This window comes from Sus scrofa, chromosome 14 (genome assembly GCF_054392235.1).
Source record: "Sus scrofa isolate SSC_HxYL_T2T_F1_AM1 chromosome 14, Sscrofa_HxYL_maternal_Yorkshire_Landrace_v2.0, whole genome shotgun sequence".
Lineage (NCBI taxonomy): Eukaryota > Metazoa > Chordata > Mammalia > Artiodactyla > Suidae > Sus > Sus scrofa.
The window spans coordinates 73,121,507-73,139,689 of NC_139396.1; the positions used below are offsets into that span (position 1 = coordinate 73,121,507).

Below are 18,183 nucleotides of genomic sequence, written 5' to 3' on the forward strand. Positions count from 1 at the left end.
TCATGGGAGTGGGAGGGAAACCATAGGAGTAGAATTTTATAGTACAATTCAAAAGGGAGAATGTTATCTCACTCTTACATGTGTTGGAATGCCCAACCCCCCAAATAGGAAAATATTTATTCTACAAATTCAGAGCTACAATTTATCTCAGAGACAAACCCCTTACTGTGGAAACCCCTTACCTGAGCCCATTCTGTAGCTGTAGGGCTACTGCACTCTTCCAAGAATAATAGCCTAATTAACCTTAAGGTGGTTAATCTCTTGGTAGGTGTTAGGGGCTACATGGAGGCTCTTTTTTTTTTTTTTTTTTTTTTTTTTTTTGTCTTTTCTAGGGCTGCTCCTGTGGCATATGGAGTTCCCCAGCCCAGGAGTTGAATTGGAGCTGTAGCTACCGGCCTATGCCAGAGCCACAGCAACTCGGGATCCGAGCCGTGTCTGCGACCTACACCACAGCTCACGTCAATGCTGGGTCCTTAACCCACCAAGCAAGGCCAGGGATCGAACCCGCAACCTCATGGTCCCTAGTTGGATTCGTTAACCACTGTGCCACGACGGGAATTCTAGGAGGCTCATTGTTAAGATGGCTTTTTATGCGGACCCATGGAACTGACCACCTTGCTCAAGCGACATCCTGTTTTCATCCACTGGGCATCCACTGGTGCCTACTTTCCCAAGACTATGAGACCTTTCCCCCCTTCACTGTGGGGCACCACACACCTCTAGCTTTCTCGGGATTACGAGACCACCCTACCATGAGACACCTCCGACTTTCTCATGACTATGTGACCACCAGAGTTCAGCTGCAGGCGAAAGATAAATTAAACTCCCCCCGCTTCAGGGAATCCAATTTGCCATCCACAGGGTATAAGGAGACCCTGCAAGAAGGGCAAGGGGTTGGCTCTTCTCAAGGGTCAGTCACCCTCTTCCTTTCCCCTCTAATAAATTTTCTTCTCTTTGCCTGAACACCTGGCTCATTCTCTTTCTCCGTGCTCACCTTACAGTAGGGACCTATGACATCATGGGCAGAGTCAGAAGGCACCACTCATCATAGTCAAGCTGTGACCTGGCCATAACTCAAAAAAAAAAAAAAAAAAAAAGTATATCCCTTAAGCAAAGAAGCCCTAGCAGGTACAAATCCTCCTCAAGCAAGAGCTTCTTAAACCCTGCCAGTCCACTTGCAACACTCCTATTCTGCTGGTAAAGGAGACAAATGGGAAATACTGGCTAGTTCAGGACCTTTGGGCCATGAATGAAGCTATGGAGGAGATTACTCTCTCCCCTAAACCCTAAGAGGACCTGTTACTCAGTGTTAGACTTAAAAAGGCTTTCTTCTGTGTGCCCCTGGCCCCAGAATCTCAATACATTTTTGCACTTGAATGGCAGGATCCTGGACAACTTGAAAAAATAACAATAGTACCAGATGGTTCTGCCCCAGGGATTTAAAAACTGCCCTACCCCTTTGGGAAAGGTTTTAGCTGAGGGCCTAGGTGACCTTGAGTTAGAACAAGGAACGAACTATTCTCCAGCCCATGGGTGACAATCACCAGCCCCACCAAAGAGTTTTCTGACCATAATGTGGTTAACATCTTGAATCATCTAAGAGAAGAGAGTTTCAAAAGAAAAAGCACAGTGGGTAGAATACTTAGGGTTCTTTATAGAAAAGGGGCACAAGGCACTATCTAGGGAGAGGAAAGAGTTGATCTGCCAGGGGCATTGCCTAATATGAGAAAGCAGCTCTGGGGTTTCCTGGGGTGGTTGGGCTCTGCTGCATGTGGATCCCCAACTGTGGCTTAATGCTAAGTCTTTGTCTGAACAATCAAAAGGAAACAGCCTTGACCCTTTCTGGTGGAACCCTTGAGTATGACCAGTCTTTCCTTGAACTGAAAAATCATCCCATGAAAGCCCCTCACTTAGCTTTACCTGCCCCAGTTGTTCCTTCCATCTATATATGCAGGAGAAAAGAGGGACTACCCTAGGGTCTCTGGCTCAGGTTGTAGCCTATTTTTTTAAAAAACAATTTGACCCAACTGCTAAAGCTTTGTCCTCTGGTTGGTCTGCTGGAGGGCAAGTTGTTAATATCTACATAGACTCTAAATACACCTGTTCAATCCTATAGTGGGTCATCTGGAGGGGAACAAAGAGATTAAGAGTGGGAGGAGCTGGAATATGCAGCTACTGGAAGTTATACTCCTGCCAAAGGAGGCCCTCAAAAGGGAGAAGCAGGAGAGCTCTCATGTGGCTCGGTGGGTTAAGGATCCAGTGTTGTCACTGCAGTGGCTTAGATTACTGCTGTGGTTCAGGTTTGTTCCCTGGACCAGAACTTCCACACATCACAAGCATGGCCAAAAAAAGGGGCGGGGCAGGGCGGAGGTGGGGGAGAAGCAGGAATTCTAAGAGGACATGACAGAGCAGATGGAACAGTTAAACAAGCAGCAGAGGGTGGGGACAGACTTCAAATGCATTCTTCCTGGCTCTCCCAGACCCTAACTCCTACACTTCCATACACACCCCAGGAGAAAGGGGAAAAGGTGTTGAGATGGGGCTATTTTAAAATCCCAGACTATACAAGGTGGATGGATAATGGCCATGGGTCAGAACACACATTATGGGTAAGGGGTCCTATAATAATGGCTCATAAATCCATTACTGTCCCCAATTTCCCTGGTCTCCTTCAATGGGTGGTTGAAGCTTGTCATATCAAGACCAACTCTCACCCTTCCCGAGGTAATTGGAGTGACCCCTATCTGGTATAGCGGCATATATGCAGGTCAAGACTGGCAAACTGATTTTACAGTAATGCTCTAGGCACGAGGAAATTTTAGATGTTTGTGAGTTTTGACTGACACCTTCTCAGACTTGATGGAGATATTTCCCACCCAAGCCAAGACTGCCTTGGAGGTCTCTAAGACCCTGCTCTAGGCAAAGATCCCTCAGTTTGGGCGCCCTAAGTCCATCCAGAGTGACAATGGGCCTTTAATTCCCAAATTACTAATGGGGTATCTAAACTCTAGGAATTAAATGGGGCTTACACTCTGATAGGGATGGAGTAGGCACAGGTAGTTGTAGAAGTTCCAACAAGGGACCACAGATAAAGAGGGAAACTTAGGGGAATTTGGGAGATCACTGTAAGTTAATAAATTGCCCAAGAAAGCCATCAGAACAAGGCAGGCTTCCTTAACTAGAGAAGGTGAGAGCATTGCCTCAGGATATTGGGTGGGGGTTGGGGTGAGGCCTGCATTCAGATTCAGACCCAGGGCAGGAGTTCGAGGATCACCCTTCAGCTGATTTGAATACACACCTTAAAGATACTAAGGAGGAGCTACTGCTCTAAGAAAGAAGACAAGGCAGTCTTTTCTGACCCCGACTCCCCTTGGATGATAAAACTGTAGCCCACTGGATCCTGGGGGCAGAGCCTCCTTGCCTGCCTGCTTACATCTCTCACAAGCATCCTATCTTAAAAAATCTATTTCTTGCCTATCACTTTGTCTCTGGCTGAATTCCTTCTGCGTTGAGGCATGAAGAACCTGAACCTCAATGAGTCCAGACATGGGGTGAGTGATTCTAATTTAAAACTGTGGATTCAAGTCCCAATCTGGGTTTTGGCTGGGTTCGAGTCCTGGCACGTGGGTTCAAGTTCCAATTTGTGTTCTGGCTAGGTTCAGGCCATTAGTGATGTCAGTTTCAACTCCACTAGGAAACCACAATCCTCAGGAAAAGTGGAAAAAAATCAAACCCTCAAAAGAAACTCCTGGATGTATATCTGGAGAAAACCATAACTTGAAAAGATATATACACACCAATATTCATTGTGGCCCTATTGACAATAGCTGAGACATAGATGCACCTAAATGTCCATTAGGACATTTATCCTAAGTGTCCATGGATAAAGGAGATGTGGTACACATATACAATGGGATATTACTCAGCTATAAACAGAAGAAAATAATGTTATTTGCAGCAACATGGGTAGACCTAGAAATTAACATACTAAGTAAATCAGACAAAGACAAATATCATATGATATCACCTATATGTGGAATCTAAAAAAAAATGACACAAAAATTTATTTATAAAACAGAAATAAACTCAAAGATTTTGAAATCAAACTATGGTTGCCAAGGGGGAAACCACGGGGGGAGGAATAAATTGGGGAAATAGGATTAGCACATACACACTACCAAGTAGGGAATAGGCAACAGGCAAGAATCTGCTGTAGGAGTTCCCATCATGGCTCAGTGGTAATGAATCCGACTAGGAACCATGAGGTTGCGGGTTCTGTTCCTGGCCTCGCTGAGTGGGTTGAGGATCTGGCATTGCTGTGAGCTCTGGTGTAGGTCACAGATGCAGCTCGGATCCTGTGTTGCTGTGGCTCTGGTGTAGGACAGTGGCTACAACTCCAATTGGACCCCTAGCCTGGGAACCTCCACATGCCATGGGTGTGGCCCCAAAAAGCAAAAAGAAAAGAAGCTGCTGTAGAGCACAGGGAAATCTACTCAATATTTGGTAATAACCTAAACGGGAAAAATTATTGGCTATATATCTATATCTGTATATCTATATACACACAAAAAACTGTTTCACTTTGCTGTGCACTTGAAATTAATACAATATTGCAAGTCAACTATACCCCAATAAAGGTAAATATATATATATGTGTGTATATATATATATATACACACATATATATATATATTTATTTATTAGCCAAACTATGTCAAAACACTCATCAACCCTGGATCTCCCTTCTCCCCATTGCTCTCATGAGAATGTGAATAGTCTCTAAAGGAAAAATCATGTCTAGTCCATATGAGCCATGTATGGGAGGCACACTCCTGAAGGACCCGGCTCCAAGACTAATCTTAAGGATATGAAATATGCCTTATGGAGAGGGGGAAATTATCACAGCTCTACACCATCCAGCAATCCCAAACCACCTTCCTTTCTGACATGGTTGTACATCCTTTCTCCCCTGGGAATTGGGTTTATCTGAATGCCTGGAAAACTGGAAATCCATAGGACCAGTTAGACTCCCAAGTGGACAGGACCTTATCTAGTCATCTTATCCACTTATTGTGCCCTAAAATTCCAGGGAATAAGTCCATGGGCCCATCATACCAGAGTGAAGACATCACCTATATCTGAAGAAGTTCCTGAGCCACACACTCAAAACACTTGTGAACCTGGCACAGACCTTAAGTTACTTTTCAAAAGGATGAACTTACCAATACATAGGTAGCATGGTGGACAGGCTTGGTATCTGGCTTTGCCATTGCTATTGCCTTAGTTGGCTTCTGCTGTTCTGCCAGATCCCCTTCTCTGGTAAACATCTCATCTGTCCATGCTGGATATTAATATAGTAAGCAGGATGAGTAGCCATTATTGACTATTCTTTCTTATATTCTCTGCTCCATCTTTTACAAAACTGTCCATGCAGAATGGGAACTTAATGTAATCATAAATTCTGCAGGATTATAGCCCATGGACAAAATCTATCCCAGTGGCTGGCTCATCACCCGCACCCACACAGTGATGCCTATGGATTAAAGGTATTACATTTTATGCCTAAGAAAGACAACCTCACTCTCACCTTGGCTCACAGGTCTGCTAAACTTACCCCTCTTGAAGTTCATGTCCCACCCCTAATGTAGCTTCCCTGCTTGGACCTCACCCCTAGCATTGGTATCTCTAACAAATAAAAAGCACTGACACTAAAGCACTATCTCTCTAACTGATATCACTGCCACTGCCCCACTACCAAATGCTCTACCCCCGAGCTATACCCCCTTAAAGTGAGAAACTTGTAATAACAACCTGGGGCTGCTCTGGACTCTGATTGATGCTTCTTCCATTACCTCACAATTTAAGTGCCCCAGGACTGACTCCTGTGGAAATCTCACCCATTGGTGCCCTCTGCACTGACTCCATGAATACACTCAGGGACCACACAGAGATGTAGTTATGGGGAAGGGGAGATGCTTCTTGTCTGATGTTTAGTGTATGGCCTTCCTGGGACCTGGGGAAAAGCCACCAGTCAAGAATCCCCCAATGACCCCCAGTATGCAGATGGGCTTCTCTCCCCACGCGGCAAGGACACCCCCTCTTGGGATAGCCTCTTACAAATGTGGTTCAACTCCTTATAAGGGCACAGGCATGTGCTCCCTCTGGGTACCTATTCTTTCGGAGCCCTGGGATAAACCAACCATCCCATCAGAACAGCCCTAACTCCTCTGGGATGGGGTCTAGCCTACCCTTGCGTAGAAGATGCCCTATTTGTGCACAATACATGCTAGGCTGGCTGAGCTCTAGGAGCCTAGGTATAGCCATTCATAATATCACCCAGTCCTGAGATAAAAGGGCAATAAGACTCATTCTGGTAGGAGCAGAGATTGCTCTTGGACTGGTGGCCCCCTGGGGAGGTTCTGCATACCATGAAATCACTCTACAAAGTCTCACATGGGCCCTTGAGGACTTGTCTAAAAACATGAAGGATGCCTTACAAGGACCCCATATTTTTCTGGACTCAGGAGAAAAGATTGTACTTGACAAGAGGCTAGCCCTTGACTACCTCCTGACTGAACAGGGGAAATTCTGCACAGTTATTAATAAAACCTGCCACATGTATGTCAGTAACTCCGGTCAGACTGAGGTAAACCTAAAAGAGATAGATGAGCAAAGATGTAACACAAAAGGTCCTGGAATATGGTCAAGCAGAGCCTTTTTAGTTCAACCTGGTTTCTTCCATTTCTTGGCCCACTAACTGCCATTAACCTCCTGCTCATCTTCAGGTCTTGCCTCCATAAAAGCCTTGTTAACTTCGTTAGGAAAGGACTTGAAGCCCTCAAACTTCAGATGATACTAACACAAGGATACAAACATACAAGGATACAAGAACTGAGACTGTAGCCTGGTGACAATCAGACTTATTTTAGGCTGGGCAGGAACATTCCTGCACCTCCTACACCCATGTTCAGCAGGAATCAGCCTCAGAAGACAGACTTGCACCCTCAAGAATGGGGAGCATGACAGGGAATGAGGGGAATTAGTTGCCCCAGCTGATGGCAAAGCCTTGCTCCAAACCTGCCAACTCCTCCTTGAACAGGAGTTAACATGTATCTTTAAATGACAGGGTCGGGTGACAAAAGGAGGAAGTTCTGGGAACAAAAACCAGACTGAAGGAGGTGGAATCAAGATGGTGAAAAATTTGACCTTCCACAGACTCCAAGTCTCATGCTGTGCTGATTTTACTACATTAGCTACTAGATGACACACCTCTTGGTGGCCAGGACTGGAAGATGCAGACCAAAAAAGGATAAGAAGGGGGTGGTACGCCATTTCCAGGAAAGCTCTGCTCTCCCCTGCAGATGAATGCACATACCCTCCCTGTCATTAGCCTCACTTCTCCCTGTATCTTTACTCATTAAAATCAAATTCCTCTCACCACTTGGGTGGGAACTTGATCTGTGAACTATGTTCCCACATCTCCATTCTTTGCCCACTGAATGAAACTTGGGCTGCATCGATCTCAGCTTCAGTTTCATTTTTTGACTGTGCAAACCCAAAGTAGCATCCATTCTATAGTTTCTTTTCATTCTTGTCTTTATAACACTGGAAATGACCACCTTAAAAAAAGACACTTGGCAATGTATTCATTACCCTAGTTTGTAAATCAGAAAAGGAGAATAGTATGTCTCCCTAAGACTCAAGGAAGAAGCTCCAGATTCACCTTCATCTCCCAAAGCTGAAAATTAAGACTTAAACTATTCCTGAATAATTTGCATATGGGACATTTATACTATCTTTTAAGTGCCGTGTAAGAATTAAAAATGTTATCATAAAAGCTGACGTTACTGTGTACATTGTGCATTACTTGTCCTTCCATATATATAATAAATATGCTTTATCACACACAATTCATGATCATATAAAATGCATTAATTATCTACCTCATATGTATAAGCATGTACTTCAGGTTATTGTTATTGTAGGACACATTAAACATACAATCCAGGGATTCCCTAAGTGACCTAGTGGTTGAGGACTTGGCATTAAGACTACTGTGGCTCAGGTTGCTGCTGTGGCTTGGGTCTGATCCCTGACCTAGGAACTTCTACATGCTGTGGGTGCCCCAAAAAACAAAAAATAGTTCAATCCCTGGGAGTTCCTGTTGTGGCTCAGTGGAAACTAGGATCCATGAGGATGCAGGTTTGATCCCTGGCCTTGCTCAGTGGGTTAAGTATCCAGCACTGTCTTGAGCTATAGTGTAGGTTGCAGATGCGGCCTGGATCCCACATTGCTGTGGCTGTGGTGTTGGCTGGCAACTGTAGCCTCTAGACTGGAAACCTCCATATGCCATGGGTACGGCCCTAAAAAGACCAAAAAAAAAAAATCCTTATTAGATTTCAGTCCCTACAGAATATTCTTAGGGGTAATTGAAGTGATTGATATTATATAGGGCATATATTTATTAATTGTACATACCACATTATGTCCAAACATTTCCAGTCAACATGCTTGTCATAACCAGCAACAAGAACATAATTAGAAAGCCTCGATAAACCATCAACCTGTCCACAAATGTGCCTCTCTCCTAGTTCCAGGCCCAAGAACCATGGGGATTTCTATAAATTAATCATGTACATGTGTGTGTATATGTGTGTGTGTGTGTGTGTATATACATACACACTTGTTTGTTTTTTGCCACACCTGTGTCATACAGAAGTTGCCAGGTCAGGGATCAATCCTGGGCCATAGCAGTGACAACATCAGTCCTGAACTTATAGACCACCAGGGAATGGCAGACAAAATATATCTCGTGGTTGGTTCTTATTTCAGGGCCATTTCTCCCTTTACTGCCCACTCTTTCTCCTTAAATATCTCAGTGAACTATCAAAACAGCTTCTGTTCACATGTAACTGGTTTTATGCATTTGGTATTTTTAATTTTGGAGGATGCTGTGACTCAGCTGTGGCCATCAGAGGCCTTAACACAGTCAAGCAACTTTAGCTGAGCTTAAACTGAATAGTATTTACCAACATAATCAACCGTAATGTGTTACTGAGTCCATGGTCACAGGACATAGAACAATTACACACATACGTACACACACACATGCACATCAGGTAGATAGCCCCCTTAATCAAACTGTCCTACCTCCCACTAAATTTCATACTTTGTATGCTATTATTGCTGAGCCAACACTCCTCCAAACATGGCAAAGCATAGAACTACACAGGAGTCAACTAACTCATCTAACAAACATTGCCGTTACTTCAGTAACCCAAAGCTAGTGTACCTTCAACCTAGCCTTCTAATAATACCAATCAATTACTTAGATATTAAGGCTTATATAGAATGATGCCCCCTCTAGCTGCCATTTACCTCAAACAAGATAAAAACAAAGTACATTTTAATGATCTTCAAAAGAAAATAAATATTTCAACACTAAGTTTAACACAACCCAGACTACTACACAGAATACAAATATATCATGAAAATGCATAAATCTTATATGTACAAAGTCCTACTCCACCCGTTGATGTAGTTTAGTATTTAAAGTGAGCCACTGTAAATGCCTAGATGGATTTACTAACTTCATAAACACAAAGGTGTGGTCCTAGCCTATTCATTTCTAAGAAGATTACACATGCAAGTATCTGCATCCCACTGAGAATACCCTCTAAATCAGAAAAAATTAAAAAGAGCAAACATCAAGCACACTAAAAAGTAGCTCACAAAGTCTTGCTTAACTTTGCCCCTGTGGGACATGGTAGTGATAAAAATTAAGCCACAAAATAGTTTGAGTATGTTATGTAAACTCATTAGGGCTGGTAAATTTTTTATCAGCCACCTTGGTCCTAAGATCATCCCACATGCATAGAAATCCAGAGTAAAGCATGTTAAGGATTATCCCCAAATAAAGTTAAGTCCTAGTTAAGCTTTAAAAAGCCATAGCTGAAATAAAAACAGGTTATGAAAGTGACTTTAACATTTTTTTAAATCATTGTGTAATTGTTCTGTTTAACTCTTTTTACCTCTAAGCATGTAGTCTCAGTCTTATCCAGACGATAAGTTAGCTTCTCAAATCTATACTTAAGACATTTATCCATACTTAACAAGAGTGGTCTCAGAGGCTATATAACACAGTCAGGTATTCTGAACTCTTGTATGTTACATAGGAACATTTTCTCAATATTTCTTTTAATTCACACCTCATTTATTTTCCTAAGGAACTGCATAGGCTTTTTAAAAATAGGTTAAAGACTTGTAATCAACTACAGTTTGCTAAGAGTAGAGGTACTCTGGTTAATGCTCCAAATGGTGTGGCCAGAGGAAAAGCAAGCATTATTAAATATGAATGCAATCCTTACCAACACAAATTGAACATTTTTTTTCCAATAAAAAAGCTAGTCCAGAAAAAGTTCCCATTCTATAAAGATTTATCATTTCCAAATCACAGTGAAAGGAACTTGAGTAATTTGCTACTTTTGTTTTCTACCATGGTGCCTTAAAGATAACTCACTAAAAACTGGTATATGACACAAGGGAATGACAATATGCATATGTAATCCTGTAGTGACAGGACTGAGGTTGATTGTTACAGACATGTTTAAACACTGAGTATTAAATGGTTACATCCTAATTGATATAGAACATTGGTCCAATAACAAAAACAGAGAACAGCAGCTGGAAATATATCTCATTCAATCGTCAGAGATAAAAGGGTTAACCATTCTTTGCATTATTTTCTGCAGATATGTCCTTTTCTTAAAATATTTAAATCTGATGGCATCTGAATTCTGGCATTTTTCCGAGCTACTGTATGAAGAGGATGCTGAAGGCCATCACAGCACAGGATACTGCAATAGAAGGACTCTTCCGTTCACCAATTCTAGTGTACTTCCAAAATATACCCAACAATCCAGCATTATTTCTGTTCAGGAGGCTGGGTGCCAAGGATCGGATATAAGCACAGGTACACATAAGCAGCAAGATTACAGTCAACAGACTGTGAAAGTTGAAAATGGCAGACATAGTGAGGCCCACGAAGCCCCAGCCGCATCACCTTTCCTTGTGCAGGGAAGAAGATGACTTTAACATTTTTTTTTCTTTCTTTTTTTTAGGGCCGCACCTGCAGCATGTGGAGGTTCCCAGGCTAAGGGTCCAACCCCAGCTCAGCTGCAGGCCTACACCAGAGCCACAGCCACGTGGGATCCAAGCCATGTCTGCAACCTACACCATAGCTCACAGCAATGCTGGATCCTTAACCCACTGAGCGAGGCCAGGGATTGAACCCACAACCTCATGGTTCCTAGATGGATTTGTTTCTGCTGCGCCATGACGGGAACTCCCAACTTTAACATTTCTGATGCCATAGCAGTGAAGATACAAACTGGCCTTAGATGTCCCACTATGCTTAGTCCTAAATTGAAATAAATATAACAAATCATTCACCAGAATACTACTAGCATCTGCCTAAAAGTCAAAGAACTTGGTGGCGTTTCACACCCTTCTAGAGGAGGTCATTCTATAATCAATAAACTTGGATAAGTTTATTGGAACTCGCCAGTCCTATATGCTGACATCCTCAGGAAACCCTAGTAAAGAATAGTGAGAGGAGTTCCTGTTGTGGCTCAGCCATAACGAACCTGACTATCATCCATGAGGATTCGAGTTCAATCCCTGGCCTTACTCTGTGGTGTAGGTTGCAGACATGGCTTAAATCTGGCATTTCTGTGGTTGTGGTGTAGGCTGGGAGCTGCAGCTCTGATTCAACCTCAGCCTGGGAACTTCCACATGCTACAGTTGTGGCCCTAAAAAAAGACAAAAAAAAAAAAAAAAAAAAAGGAACGACAACAACAAAAAGAATAGGTGTAACCCATGGGAGGGAAGAAGTGGGGTGCATTTTCTATCTCAAAGCATAAAATAGTTTATACAAAAGTTTTTATGAAATAAAAGACTGAAGGAGGATCTAGAAGCAAATTAAGAATAGAGGGCTTAGTTGAATCAGGCATGAAGCACAGACTCATTGCCTACCAACCTCCCCAAATATTGATAACTTTTCATAATCTCTTAACAAGTACCAAACATAAAGGGGGAGATATGGAGTTCCTGTTGTGGCTCAGTGGGTTAAGAACACAACTAGTGTCCATGAGGATGTGTATTTGATCCCTGGCCTTGCTCAGTGCGTTAAGGATTCAGTGTTGCTGCAGTTGCAGCATAGTCACAGATGTGACTTGGATTGGGCATTGCTGTAGGCCAGCAACTGCAGCTCCAATTTGAGCCCTAGCCTGGGAACTTCCATATGTTGCAAGTGTGGCCTTAAAAAGAAAAAAGAAGAAAAAAAAAGAGGGGGGAGATAAATTATAAGGTGAGCATATTGCTAAGTGTGTTTGAATGAATCAAAATGTAGCTTAAAGAAAAGCATGTAGTTTATACCCTGGAGAGTTCATATTGTATGAATACCTTGAACTAAAACTAGCCACAATTTCTCACCAAGTTCAAATATCATAAGTAATTAAATCAAACACTCATTCAACATTGTGTGTGTGTGTCTTTTTAGGGTTACACCCGTGGCATATAGAGGTTCCCAGGCTAGGGGTTGAATCGGAGCTATAGCTGTTGGCCTGTACCACAGCTCACGGCAATGCCCGATCCTTAACCCACTAGTCAGATTGGTTTTTGCTGAGCCATGACACGAACTCCTCATTCAATATCTAATGTATAGAAGATAGAAATTTAAATCTGGAGCTATAAAGTACCACAAGGGAATGATGAAAGAAGCATTAAAAGTACCAAAAACTTATCCCTTTTATCTTTTGCATAGTGCTTTAACTAGAACACTTTAACAAAGAGCAGGTAAGTCCCTGAAACCAGATGAGCTACTCTGTAACAGTTTATAAGAACAAACTTATTTAAATGGCAAGATAATGAGAAGATTTATGAGTAGAGGTGACAAGCCTAACAAGCCTGTTGACAGCTGGTTGTCCAGAAAAGAGTTTTGGTTCAACTTTAAATTTGACTTAAAACCCTAAGTTTTCATGTAACTTTAAATGTTATTCTAAAATGCTAAATGTTTTTAGATACAGGATACAACCTTCTCTGGAGAATATGCATATACCATAGTTGGCTAAAAGCAGCCACCAATTAAGAAAGCATTCAAGATAGACCACACGTTCATCTTAATACCAACAGTAAATAGATCAAATAATAATTTAATACTGGACTAATCTGTTAATAGAAGAAATGCTGTTAATACGAGTAACAAGAAATATTTCTCCTTGCCTAAGCTTATATCAGAACAGACAACCCACTGATAGTTAACAATAAAAGATACCTAAACTAATCCTTAATGTATTCAAACATTGCTAACCCAACACAAGTATGCATTTAAGAAAAGATTTTAAAAAGTAAAAGGAACCCAGAATTCACAAACCCTGTCTCCTTATAAAAAACATTGCCTCTAGCATTTCTGGTATTAGAGGCACTGCCTGCCCAGTGACATCTGTTTAATGGTCACTATATCCTGAGTGTGACTAGGTAACGTAGTCATTTTCTCTCTAAATAGGGATTGTGTAACTGGTCAAACTAGGGTTTCACTGTCCCATTTAATCAATGAAACTGACCTGCCCAAGAAGAGGCAGGACTAATGTAAGACAGGAAACCCCCACGGAAGTTCAATTAAGTAATTAATAAAAACTCCAACAACTGAACTTTAAGGGATAACATAGTTTTTAATGGATTAACAATTTTGGAGTTCCCGTCGTGGCGCAGTGGTTAACGAATCTGACTAGGAACCATGAGGTTGCGGGTTCGGTCCCTGCCCTTGCTCAGTGGGTTAACGATCCGGCGTTGCTGTGAGCTGTGGTGTAGGTTGCAGACGCGGCTTGGATCCCGCGTTGCTGTGGCTCTGGTGTAGGCCGGTGGCTATAGCTCCGTTTGGACCCCTAGCCTGGGAACCTCCATATGCTGCGGGAGCGGCCCAAGAAATAGCAAAAAGACCAAAAAAAAAAAAAATTTTTTGGTTGGGGTGACCTTGGAGAATAAAATTTAGGGATAACAGTGAGATCCTCTTCTAGATTTCCACAATGGAATTAATGACCTTGGTGCTGGTTCAGGATATTCCAATAATATAACTGCTATTAATGGTCTGTTTGTTCATCAATTAAAGTCCTATGCGGAGAGAGTTCAGAATGGAGTAATCCTGGTTACTTTCTTTCTATTACAGATTTCTCCCAGTATGAAAGGACAAGATAAATCAGGCCTAATTTTCAAAATGTCTTCAAAATAGATGATGTTCAAGTAATTTATACATATTCTACGATAGAACAGGGTTTTTTAGGGTTTGCAGAGCCCAGCAATTGAATAAAACTTAAAACTTAAAATCCAGTGGTTCAATCCTCTTCCTAAGAATACGCTTATAATCAGCATTCTTTCACTAATTACCCAATTTTACTTGCTATAGCATTCCTTACATTAACTGAATTAAAAATCCTAAGCTATCTACAAATCCAGAAAGAACCAAACAACACCAGCAACTATGGATTATTATAACCCAGTACTAGTGAAGTCAAATTATTTATTGAAAAACTGCTATGATCATCACCATCAATTTATATAATGAATTCCTCTTCCCATGCCTTTTCCACTAATTAATATATACCTAGGTGCACTGTTTGTGTTAGCTATATGAAGCCTCGCCATTTATTCCATTCTCTGATCTAGATGAGCTTCGGATTCAATACATACTCAGTTGGAGTTCTGTGGGCAATAGCACAGACAATAACATATGAAATAACACTAGCAATTATTCTCTTATCAGGCCTTCTGATAAATGATTTAATAGAAGTAGAATCGAAACCTCTATCTGGTTTCAATGTAGAAAATGTAGCAGGCCCATTCACTCTGTTCTTCCTAGAGACTATTGTCAATATTATTCTAATAAGCATTTTCACAACAATCCTATTTTTAGAAGAATTTCACAACCCCTAAATGCCAGAATTATATACAGCCAATGTCATCATTACAACACTCCTAACAATCGCCTTTTTATGAATTTGAGCACAAATTGATGTGATCAACTTATACATTATAATTTTTTTTCTTTACCACTAATATTAGCCCTACATATATGAGAAGTTTCACTACCTGTCTTCACATCAGGCATCCCACCACAAACATAAGAAGTACGTCTGACATAAAAGTTACCTAAAGTAAATTATAGAGGTTTAAACCTTCTTATTCCTAGAATCATAGGAATTAAGCCTACCGTTAAGAGTTGTACATGTTCCATGCTACCATGTTACACCTCATGCTAGAGTAAGGTCCACTAAGTAAGCGATCAGGCCCATACTCCCAAAATGTTGTATATATGTTGTTTTCTATCTTTTTTTTTTTTTTGTCTTTTGTCTTTTTAGGGCTGTACCTGCGGCATATGGAGGTTCCCATGCTAGGAGTCAAAGCAGAGCTGTAGCTGCTGGCCTACACCAGAGCTGTAGCAATGTGGGATCCAAGCCACATCTGCAACCTACACCACAGCTCACAGCAACAGTGGATCCTTAACCCACTGAGCAAGGCCAGGGATCAAACCCGTGTCCTCATGGATACTAGTCGGATTCGTTAACCACGACGGGAACTCTGTATGTCTTCATGTACTAAAAACCCTATTGTTTTTACTATAATTTTACTGACCATTCTCTCAGGAAGCATAATTGCAGTAACAGGCTCACACTAGTTAACATGATCCTCATTCTAACAAAAAAATTAAACCATAAGCTATAGAAGCATCCAACAAATATTTTCTAAAACGATCCACCACATCAATACTATTTATAAGGGCTGTTGTTGTTAATCTAATATACCCTGGTCAGTGAACACAATAAATTAAAAAAATCTTTAGCCCAACAGCATCCACCATTGAAATAATAGCTTTTGTCATGAAGTTAGGACTTGCCCCATTTCATTTCTGGGTACCTGAAGTAACACAAGGCAGTCCATGAAGAGCAGGCCCAATGCTATTACTGTGATAGACTTGTACCCAGATCTCACTACCCATCAGTCTAAACATAATGTTAGTCAAATCAAGGCTATATTATGAATCATATTGGAGGCTGCAGGGGATGCAACCAAGCTCGACTACAAAAATTATGGCCTGCTTATCAATTGCCCATATAGGATGAATAACAGCTATTAAAATGCATATTGCAACCTTAACAATCCTAAACGCTCTAGTTTATATTATAGTAACACTGTCTTCTTACTATTTATGCCCAGCTCATGTATCACACATTTGAAACTACACACCTCCAATCATAATCCTTATCCTCATTATTAGAATGTCATCAAGAGGTCTCCTATCATCAATATTTTTACCCAAGTGAATAATTATGCAAGAGATAACAAAAATGATAACATCATTCTACTTACACTAATAGCCATCAGACCACTACTCAGCATGTATTGCTACTTGTGGTTATCATTCTCCACATCACTAACTACAGTAAACATAAAGATAAAATGACAATTCACACATACCAAAAAAATAACCTTTCTATCATTACCAATTGTGATATCCACACTATTACTTAATACCCTTTGGAGTTCCCGTCGTGGCACAGTGGTTAACGAATCTGACTGGGAACCATGAGGTTGCGGGTTCGATCCCTGGCCTTGCTCAGTGGGTTAAGGATCGGGTGTTGTCATGAGCTGTGGTGTAGGTTGTAGACGCGGCTCGGATCCCGCGTTGCTGTGGCTCTGGCGTAGGCCGGTGGCTGCAGCTCTGATTATATCCCTAGCCTGGGAACCTCCATATGCCATGGGAGTAGCCCTAGAAAAGGCAAAAAGACAAAAAAAAAAAAAAAAAAACCAAAAAAAAACAAAACCCAAAACAAAAACCAAAACCCTTAACACCCACTCTATCAGTGCTGGACTAGAAATTTAGGTTTGTTTAGACCAAGAGCTTTCAAAACCCTAAGCAAGTACAATTTACTTAATTCCCAAAAATAAGGATTACAAAACACACAATGATGGGCTTCCACCCCAGGAAATTTTAGTTGACAGGTAAATACTCTAGTCGACTGGCTTCAATCTACTTCTCTGTCTTCAAGAAAAAAGAAAAATCTGGAAAAACACTTGCAGAATTGAAGCTGTTCCTTTGAATTTGCAGTTCAATTTGTTGATGCATCACAGGGTTTGACAAAAACAGGGCTAAGCCCTTTCTTTTGATGTATACTCTAATGCTTGCTCAGCCATTTTACCTGTGTTCATAAATTGCTGACTATTTTCAACAAATCACAAATGTATTGTCACTTTACCATTTGGTGCTTGAGCTGGAACAGCAGGCAGCACTTTAAGTCTATTAATCCATGCTCAGCTATGCTAGCCTGGAGCCTACTTGGAGATGACTATATCTATAATGTAATCATGACAGCCCCTGCCTTTCTAACATTTTTCTTTATAGTTGTGCCCATTGTGATTGGAGGGTTTGGAAACTGTCTTGTCCCACTAATTACTGGGGCACCAAATACATAATACAAGCTTTTGACTACGTCCCCCTCATTCTTACTCCTACTTGTATCATCAATAGTAAAGCAGATCTGGTACCAATTCAAGAATACACCCACATCCAGCCAGCAACCTGGCACATGCAGAAGCCTCTGTCATCCTAACCATTTTCTCCTGATTTTTAGCAAATGTTTCTTCAAACCTTAGTGCTATTACTTTTATGACTACAATCTTTAATATAAAATCACAGCCATTTTTATAACACCAAACCATTGTTTGTTTGATCTGCCCCAGTTATAGCCATGTTACTATAATCATCCCTCTCAGTCCTGGCAGCTGGAATTACCATACTGTTAACAGATCAAAATCTCAATTCTACTTTATTTGACCCTGCAGGAGGAGACCCACTCCTATACTAACACCTATTCTTTTGATTCTTTGATCACCCTGAAGTCTGTATTCATAGCCTACCAGGGTTTAGAACAGTCTCACATTATCATTACATACTATTTAGGACAAAAAGAGCCTTTCAGTGAGGTACCACCTTACACCAGCCAGAATGGCCATCATCAAAAAGTCTAAAAATAAATGCTGGAGAGGGTGTGGAGAAAAGGGAACCCTACTACACCATTGGTAGGAATGTAAATTGGTGCAACCACTGTGGGAAATAGTATGGAGATGCCT

The 18,183-nt window shown here is 41.3% G+C and overlaps 1 pseudogene; it reads right to left on the reverse strand.

The window, feature by feature from the left end:
- Positions 1–10,757: 10,757 nt before the first annotated feature.
- LOC110256803 (protein kish-A pseudogene) lies at positions 10,758–11,045 on the reverse strand (annotated as a pseudogene).
- Between the last annotated feature and the right edge of the window lie 7,138 nt (positions 11,046–18,183).